We start from the raw sequence: 8,515 nt of genomic DNA on the forward strand, positions 1-8,515 counted from the left end.
TGTTGGGATGTACAACATGGATGGGTTCACTATCAGGAATATTCATCTCTGCTGTCTAGGAAAGACAGACCAACACGAACTGTACTCAGCTGGTAGGAAAACCCATCGCCTCTGTGTTTCCCCTCCTTCATTTTTCACACTTACTATAGTGGTTGTGTAAAGGGGGCTCTATTCAATCAATCTGTAGCACTTGTCGATCCGCTTTGGCAACGTTCCCGCAGTCGCAGAGACTGCTTTCACGGTAGATGCTGCGTATGTCGGCCCAAACGGAAAGGACCTTCATTTTAACGCGGATCTTCAGCTATTTTTCTGGATTGAATCCAGCCCTAAACTGAGGAAAGGCGCACCAACCTAGAAGAAGTGGCCCACTTCAGAACTTTCATTCACATTTGATGTGTTGAGACGCATTGTAATTACAACATTAATAACACCCATCTCAGTATATTCCGTTTAAGCTATAAAGCTCCTAGAAAATTCCAGTATAAAATGGATGCCGGTGAGAAGGAAAAGGGTTTTTGGTCCATAAATGCTAAAACAGGTGATATCTGATTTAAATAAATGAGCTTACTTCAATGTACGATCACAGAAAATGACAAACTAATCTACTGTTGTCTCCATTACTTATGGAAGTGGTCACACCGATGTTACTTCCTTTTAGCTGGCCGGCAAGTAGGTAACAATGCCTATAAAAAAAGACTTTTGGTCCTGTCAAAAGTTTAGCTAAACTTTCCGTAGTGGAATGAATATAGCTGTCCTCTTGCCAACTCTGTTGTTCATTGTCAAGCCAAACATTTGACCGTGACATTGAGTGACAAGGAGTTGACATGAAATTGCACAATCAAGCTAATGAATACACCGGTCAGTTGACAAACACATTGTGACCGATCAAAGGAATAAAAAATAAAACAAGACCCCCCCCCCCCCCCTTTGGAGATGTCAGTCATCTGTTGATCAGATTAAAAGTTGCATAGTTACTCTATTTCAGTGAGGATGTTCTGGTAGGTTTTTGTTGTTGTTGTTGTGCAAAAATGCATCAGTCTATTGGAATGAGGTATTGACTCTCTGCAGCTGTGAGTGGTCAGCAACTGGAGAGAGAGAGAGAGAGAGAGAGAGCACTTAGGGGTGCCCGTCCTTCTTATAGCTCATCCCACCAGCCTCCACTGTTGTATGTTAACTATATGAATGAAGCTCTTCACCTGGTCAGAGATGTTGTCTGGACTCTGTGGTTCTGGGACAGTATGAGGACAGCCAGGTGGTAGCATGCTCTACTAGCAAAGAGCAATATTACACCTGCTCCTAGTACTGCAGTCTGGCACACTGTTGTTCCCTGGGGGGAAGAAGATACATACCAATCTCCACGTAGTACTGATTCAATTGGAGCTACTCATTGAATTCAACTCCAAAATGAATGAAATTAAAATGCTGCTGACAACCATCTAAAATATCATTTCCACCTCCAGAAATAACCCCAATAACATATTGGTCAAATTCTTTGTTAAAGTTTAATTGACATATTTTGGCCATAGCCTGTGCATGGTCCATATGATCAGATACGCTGTTGGCAAGAACTATCATCTCATGATGCAGCATGGTAGCTATAAATAAATAGGCTGAGTAATGGGGTGGTCTATCTGTGTTCATCCTATTGGGCTAATCATTAGCTAGATCTCAAATGTAATCTTTTAACTAGTTAGCATCCTAATGATGAATTTATGTCGTCGTCCCCCCCCCCCCCCCCCAAAACCTGCATAAACACAGTGAATATTAGGTAGGTCTACCTGTTAGGGTAATAGGTCCACTGCCTGTACTTCTCACAGAAACCACTGAATGTCACCATTTCCCTCCCAACACTTTCCCTGGTTGCCATTACTCTTGCTCAACGAAAAATGTCACCTGTCTCATCACAATTTAAGTCACTCCCCCAAACATTTTCAGGAGGTAGGGTGGCGTTTTACCCCATGTTACCCTACAATTGACACGTGATCCATTTAGCCCCACTCTCCCCTAGGCACTCACAGCCAATTGCAAGTGGTAACGTTAACGTGCTTAAAAATGACGCTGCTATAAACTGTTAGGATTTATGTTTATGCACTATAGGCTGTTAGCATATTAGTTGAAGGTGAATGATGTTTTGTTGCACACACACACACAATACAGAGGGGGTAGGTGTGTAAGAACTGACCACCACAGGCCATAAAAGCTGTGGACAGTCTGGAGAGGGGAGGGGTGCATCTCTCTAGACCAACCAGGAGTTTAGAATACTGGACAATACCATATTAGGAACTGTTTAAGTGAATGGTCGAGGTGGACACAAGATGGAGCTGCTCTACCCAACAACCAGATGTGAAGAAGGAAAACGCCAAGGGGCTTGGACAAGTTGGGGGGCCCACAAAGGAGGAGCAAGAGTATGAACCATGCTAAACCTCTACTATGATAGGCCAACTGGAAGAGTTGAGAATAAACTTGTCATAGTATAAAACTACTATTTTGAGTACATTCCACAGTTCTCTGATCTACCCTGCGCGGAGATCCAGTGAACCCGTATATACGAAAATTGCATTTGAAATGTATCGTTTGAGTTTAATTAAAATACTTAAACTATATTCGGTGACTATGAATCACATTTTGTCCTGATGCCAGATTTGAACTGACGCAAATCTCTTTCAAAACTCCCGGTTTAAAATGGTGCAGTTCGCGCATATTTAGGAGTTGAGAAATAACGTAGTGGAAAGCTGGGAAACCCCACTTTTTAACAAAGGTCATCAAAACGTCTGTTTTCCCCGCGATTGCATGAATTGTGCATCGACTGCTTGTCAGAATGCAGGTTTCCCTTCCTTTGGAACTTGCAACTTCAAATGCGCCTCGACAGGAATATTTCTCTGGCACAGAACACACAACATGCCAACTAGGGAGTGGTGTAAAGTACTTAAGTAAAAAATACGTTAAAACACTACTTAAGTAGTACTTTACTATTTATATATTTGACAACTTTTACTGCACTACATTCCTAAAGACATGTATGTACTTTTTATTCCCATTTTCCCTAACAACCAAATATTGCTCCCAGCGTTGATCAAATCTCAGAACGCTTATATTCTTGATCTGACTAATAGCACCTGCCCTCTGTCCAAACGAGTGGAATCATTAGGTTCGCCTGCGCCAACCGGATTTTCCTCCCGGATTTGTCTGTTGGCAGCACATTCATCTCTCTCTCCGCCCTCTCGCAGCACAGGCCGAGGGCCTGAGGTGTGAAACGAGCCGACACCGAGCTGGGGTAGTTCAACTAGGCACCTAGAGGCGCTGCTGACAGTGTTTGTAAGATGCTGGAAAAAATACTATTTTAAAACCGCCCGCGAATTCTGCGGTGTCTACAGACATCCCGCAAACAAACAAACATCGACTCTTGGAGCTTGAGTGCACAGCTGGTAAATAGTCGCTTATCGATATGCCAGTCAGCCAGCTGCACCTGTGTGAAGCTTGACACAATAAGGATTAGCCACAATAGTGGAATTTGGACTGTTATATAACTTACAAATAAATACAATAATTAATACATTTGACAATAAACAGACAAAAAAACTGTTCAAATACCACTGTGGATTTATTAGACTGCATAATTGCATTGGGGGCATACATACTGTATATGCACTGTATAGCCTTACCTAAGGAGTGTGCACCCATTAAATGGGGTATTAGCCTACTCAGTAACCCCCACAGAAGGCAACTATGTAGAGTTTACACAAATATTAGTGTCTTAGCTCACTGTGAAATTAGTCATTTTAGCTCAGTCTGCCTGCCAGCCTGTTTGTCTGTGTCTGTCTGTCCATCTGTCGGCCTGTGGGGGGGAGAGAGGAGAGAGAGGGCGAGATGAGAGGAGGGGGAGGCAGGGACAAAAGGAGGGAGAGAGAATGGAGGGGGGAGGAGAGAGAGAAAGGGGAGAGAGTGAGAGAGGTGGAGAGGGTGAAGGAGGGGAGGAGAGGGAGTGAGAGATGAGAGGAGGAGGAGGGAGGGAAATGAGGGCGAAAGAATGGAAGGGGAGGAAGGAGCAAGAGAGAAGGGAGAGAGAGAGAGGGGAGAGAGAGAGTCAACAGCCAGACAAGAGGTGGGAGAGAAGGGAGAGAGAGAGAGGGGAGAGAGAGAGTCAACAGCCAGACAAGAGGTGGTAGAGAAGGGAGAGAGTGAGAGGGAAGAGAGAGAGTCAACAGCCAGACAAGAGGGGGAAGAGAGAGAAGGGAGAGAGAGACTCAACAGCCAGACAAGAGGTGGGCGAGAAGGGAGAGAGTAAGAGGGGAGAGAGAGAGTCAACAGCCAGACAAGAGGGGGAAGAGAGAGAAGGGAGAGAGTCAACAGCCAGACAAGAGGTGGGAGAGAAGGGGAAGAGAGAGAGAAGGGAGAGAGAGTCAACAGCCAGACAAGAGGTGGGAGAGAAGGGAGAGAGTGAGAGAAGGGAGAGAGAGTCAACAGCCAGACAAGAGGTGGGAGAGAAGGGATAGAGAGAGAGGGGAGAGAGAGAGTCAACAGCCAGACAAGAGGTGGGAGAGGGGAGGGAGAGAGTGAGAGAAGGGAGAGAGAGTCAACAGCCAGACAAGAGGGGGAAGAGAAGGGAGAGAGTGAGAGAAGGGAGAGAGAGTCAACAGCCAGACAAGAGGGGGAAGAGAAGGGAGAGAGAGAGAAGGGAGAGAGAGAGTCAACAGCCAGACAAGAGGTGGGAGAGGGGAGGGAGAGAGGAGGGGGAGGCAGAGAAAGAAGGAGCGAGAGAGAATGGAAGGGGAGGAGGGAGAGAGAGTGAAGGAGGGATGGGGAGAGAGAGGAGGGAAAGAGAGGAAAATAAAGAGGGAGAGTGAGGGAGGGATGAAGGGGGAGGGTGAGAGAAGAGAATGAGGGTTGGATAAAGATGAGGTAGAGAGACAGACATACATGATATAAACAGGAAAAAGAGCATCTCTGTGACATCTTTTCCCATTGACTGCAATCTATTGAGAAAAACATTTTACATTTTTGCAAAAACATGGCAGGATTACATTTTCCTATGATATCATGTTGCGTTACCCTATTTAACCATTGACAACTTTTTCCATTCCTTTTTTTGTTGTGACCAAATCTTTATTCATTTTTTTATTTTCTTGTTTGGTGGGTGGGGAGCTAAAGGCACAACACACAAATTAAAATCTAATCATTCAAAAAAAGGCATTTCAATTTCCAACTAGGTGAGCCTCTCTGATGCCTGAGGGGTCCTTCAGTCAGTGTTGCCTGTCTTCTGCTTCTGGGTTTTTGTTCTGTTGTCTCTCTGGGCTTTCCCCTGCCTGCTCCATCTGTTTATTACTGATGCCTGAGTGGGTCTGGAAAGAGTAGGGTCGTGTTCATTAGGACACACAAAAGGAAACAATTTAATTAGTTTTGCTATGGAAATGGGTGTTTCTTATTGGACAAGTCCAGGGAATACCTCCCTGTTTCAGTTTGTATTCTTCCATTTGGCGCCTAATGAACACGACACAGTTTTATGCTGGATATCTTAAACAGTGGAAGGGAAGCGTATTTTTTAAGCACATCCCTTTGACAATTGTAGCTGATTGAACAGTTTGCATGTCGCTGTCTGATTAAACCTGGTATCTTCATTTTTGCCCATTTTCATTTATATTTATTAAAAGCAGTAAACTCAACTCAATCTATTCTGAACATTTCATGACTCTAGGACCAAGAAATGTATTCAAAATAGCTTCTGAAGTTTCATAATTGTACGTTCGTTAAATGTGAAAATATTTCCTGAAAAGTTTCTGGTCTGGAGATGGGGTTTTCATCAGACAGTGAAGACATGGAGGATTGGAGCAGGAGGAGAGGAGGTTTTCATCAGACAGTGAAGACATGGAGGATTGGAGCAGGAGGAGAGGAGGTTTTCATCAGACAGTGAAGACATGGAGGATTGGAGCAGGAGGAGAGGAGGTTTTCATCAGACAGTGAAGACATGGAGGATTGGAGCAGGAGGAGAGGGGGTTTTCATCAGACAGTGAAGACATGGAGGATTGGAGCAGGAGGAGAGGAGGTTTTCATCAGACAGTGAAGACATGGAGGATTGGAGCAGGAGGAGAGGAGGTTTTCATCAGACAGTGAAGACATGGAGGATTGGAGCAGGAGGAGAGGAGGTTTTCATCAGACAGTGAAGACATGGAGGATTGGAGCAGAAAGAGAGGAGGTTTTCATCAGACAGTGAAGACATGGAGGATTGGAGCAGGAGGTGAGGAGGTTTTCATCAGACAGTGAAGACATGGAGGATTGGAGCAGGAGGAGAGGGGGTTTTCATCAGACAGTGAAGACATGGAGGATTGGAGCAGGAGGAGAGGAGGTGGAGTGGTCCCAGACAGAGTAACTGCTGTGCTCCCATTCCTCACGTTTCACTCAACAAGGTGAAGGCAGTTCTCTCTCTTACATGGGTGGAACGTTGTTAAAGGACGGAGCGAAATGCAGCTTTAACATAAATGAAAAGGCATGTTGGAGGAGCCTTTGTCTGTCGTACTCAGCCTATATGTACGACCCGGTATGTACAACCCGGTATGTACGACCTGAGAGTATTGGCTGGATGCAGTAAGGAGTGGTAATGCTTCTCTTCTCTTCTTTCTCTCTCTTTCTCTCCTCTGTCAGTGTGTGTACATTTGGACTTTTCCTCTGATCCCTTTACTCTCTCTTATCTCAGTACACTTGGCTTTGCAGCGGGCCTCACCCCTTTACTCTCTCTTATCTCTGTACACTTGGCTTTGCAGCGGGCCTCACCCCTTTACTCTCTCTTATCTCTGTACACTTGGCTTTACAGCGGTCCTCACCCCTTTACTCTCTCTTATCTCTGTATTCCTTTCTTCATCACGTGTTGAACGTCTTATGAAATGTGATTTTAGTTTAATAGGGTTTCCTTTAAATAACTTGTATTCGTCTATTCATATGATTCTTAAATACAAACTCAGAACCTTAAAACTAAATAAGAAAACAACTGGACCATTTCATATACATCTAGCCCTTCTTTCTTTGGACACTGTGTTAACTAACCTCCAAACGAGCTTCAATGCCATACAAAACTCCTTCCGTGGCCTCCAACTGCTCTTAAATACAAGTAAAACCAAATGCATGCTTTTCAACCGTTCGCTGCCCGCACCTGCCCACCCGTCCAACATCACTACTCTGGACGGTTCCGACCTAGAATATGTGGACAACTACAAATACCTAGGTGTCTGGCTAGACTATAAACTCTCCTTCCAGACTCATATCAAACATCTCCAATACAAAATCAAATCTAGAATCGGCTTTCTATTTCACAACAAAGCCTCCTTCACTCACGCCGCCAAACTTACCCTCGTAAAACTGACTATCCTACCGATCCTCGACTTCGGCGATGTCATCTACAAAATAGCTTCCAATACTCTACTCAGCAAACTGGATGCAGTCTATCACAGTGCCATCCGATTTGCTACCAAAGCGCCTTATACCACCCACCACTGCGACCTGTATGCTCTAGTCGGCTGGCCCTCGCTACATATTCGTCGCCAGACCCACTGGCTCCAGGTCATCTATAAGTCTATGCTAGGTTAAGCTCCGCCTTATCTTATCTCTTATCTCATTGGTCACGATAACAACACCCACCCGTAGCACGCGCTCCAGCAGGTATATCTCACTGGTCATCCCCAAAGCCAACACCCCCTTTGGTCGCCTTTCCTTCCATTTCTCTGCTGCCAGTGACTGGAACGAATTGCAAAAATCGCTGAAGCTATCTGAGCAGCTAACCGATCGCTGCAACTGTACATAGTCCATCTGTAAATAGCCCACCCAATCTACCTACCTCATCCCCATATTGTTTTTATTTACTTTGCTGCTCTTTTGCACACCAGTATCCCCACTTACACACCATCATCTGCTCATCATCATCTGCTCATCTATCACTCCAGTGTTAATCTGCTACATTGTAATTATTTCACTACTATGGCCTATTTATTGCCTACCTCCTCACGCCATTTGCACACACTGTATATAGACTTTCTTTTTTTCTATTGTGTTATTGACTGTACACTTGTTTATTCCATGTGTAATTCTGTGTTGTTGTTTCTGTTGCACTGCTTTGCTTTATCTTGGACAGGTCGCAGTTGTAAATGAGAGCTTGTTCTCAACTGGCCTACCTGGTGAAATAAAGGTGAAATATATATATATTTTTTGAAGTTTACATGGAGCCAACCGTGGGCGGATGTCACCGCTGAAAACACGACATACCAAGAAGAAAGGTTTTCGCGAGCTAAAGTGATCCAAGATCAGCACTGGCCTATTCAATACAGCAGGTAGCCTAGTGGTTAGAGTGTTGGACTATTAACCGAAAGGTTGCAAGATCAAATCCCTGAGCTGACATGATAAAAAAAATCTGGTTTTGTCAGGTGAATGTTTTTTTTGCACCCTAAAAGAAACTGGACCGTTTTTTTGTGTTTTGGGAACATATATTTTGTGATGTCCCCACATTGTTCTCACCAAACTTTTCCCACAACCT

Source organism: Salvelinus fontinalis, chromosome 29 (assembly GCF_029448725.1).
Source record: "Salvelinus fontinalis isolate EN_2023a chromosome 29, ASM2944872v1, whole genome shotgun sequence".
NCBI classification, from domain to species: Eukaryota; Metazoa; Chordata; class Actinopteri; order Salmoniformes; family Salmonidae; genus Salvelinus; species Salvelinus fontinalis.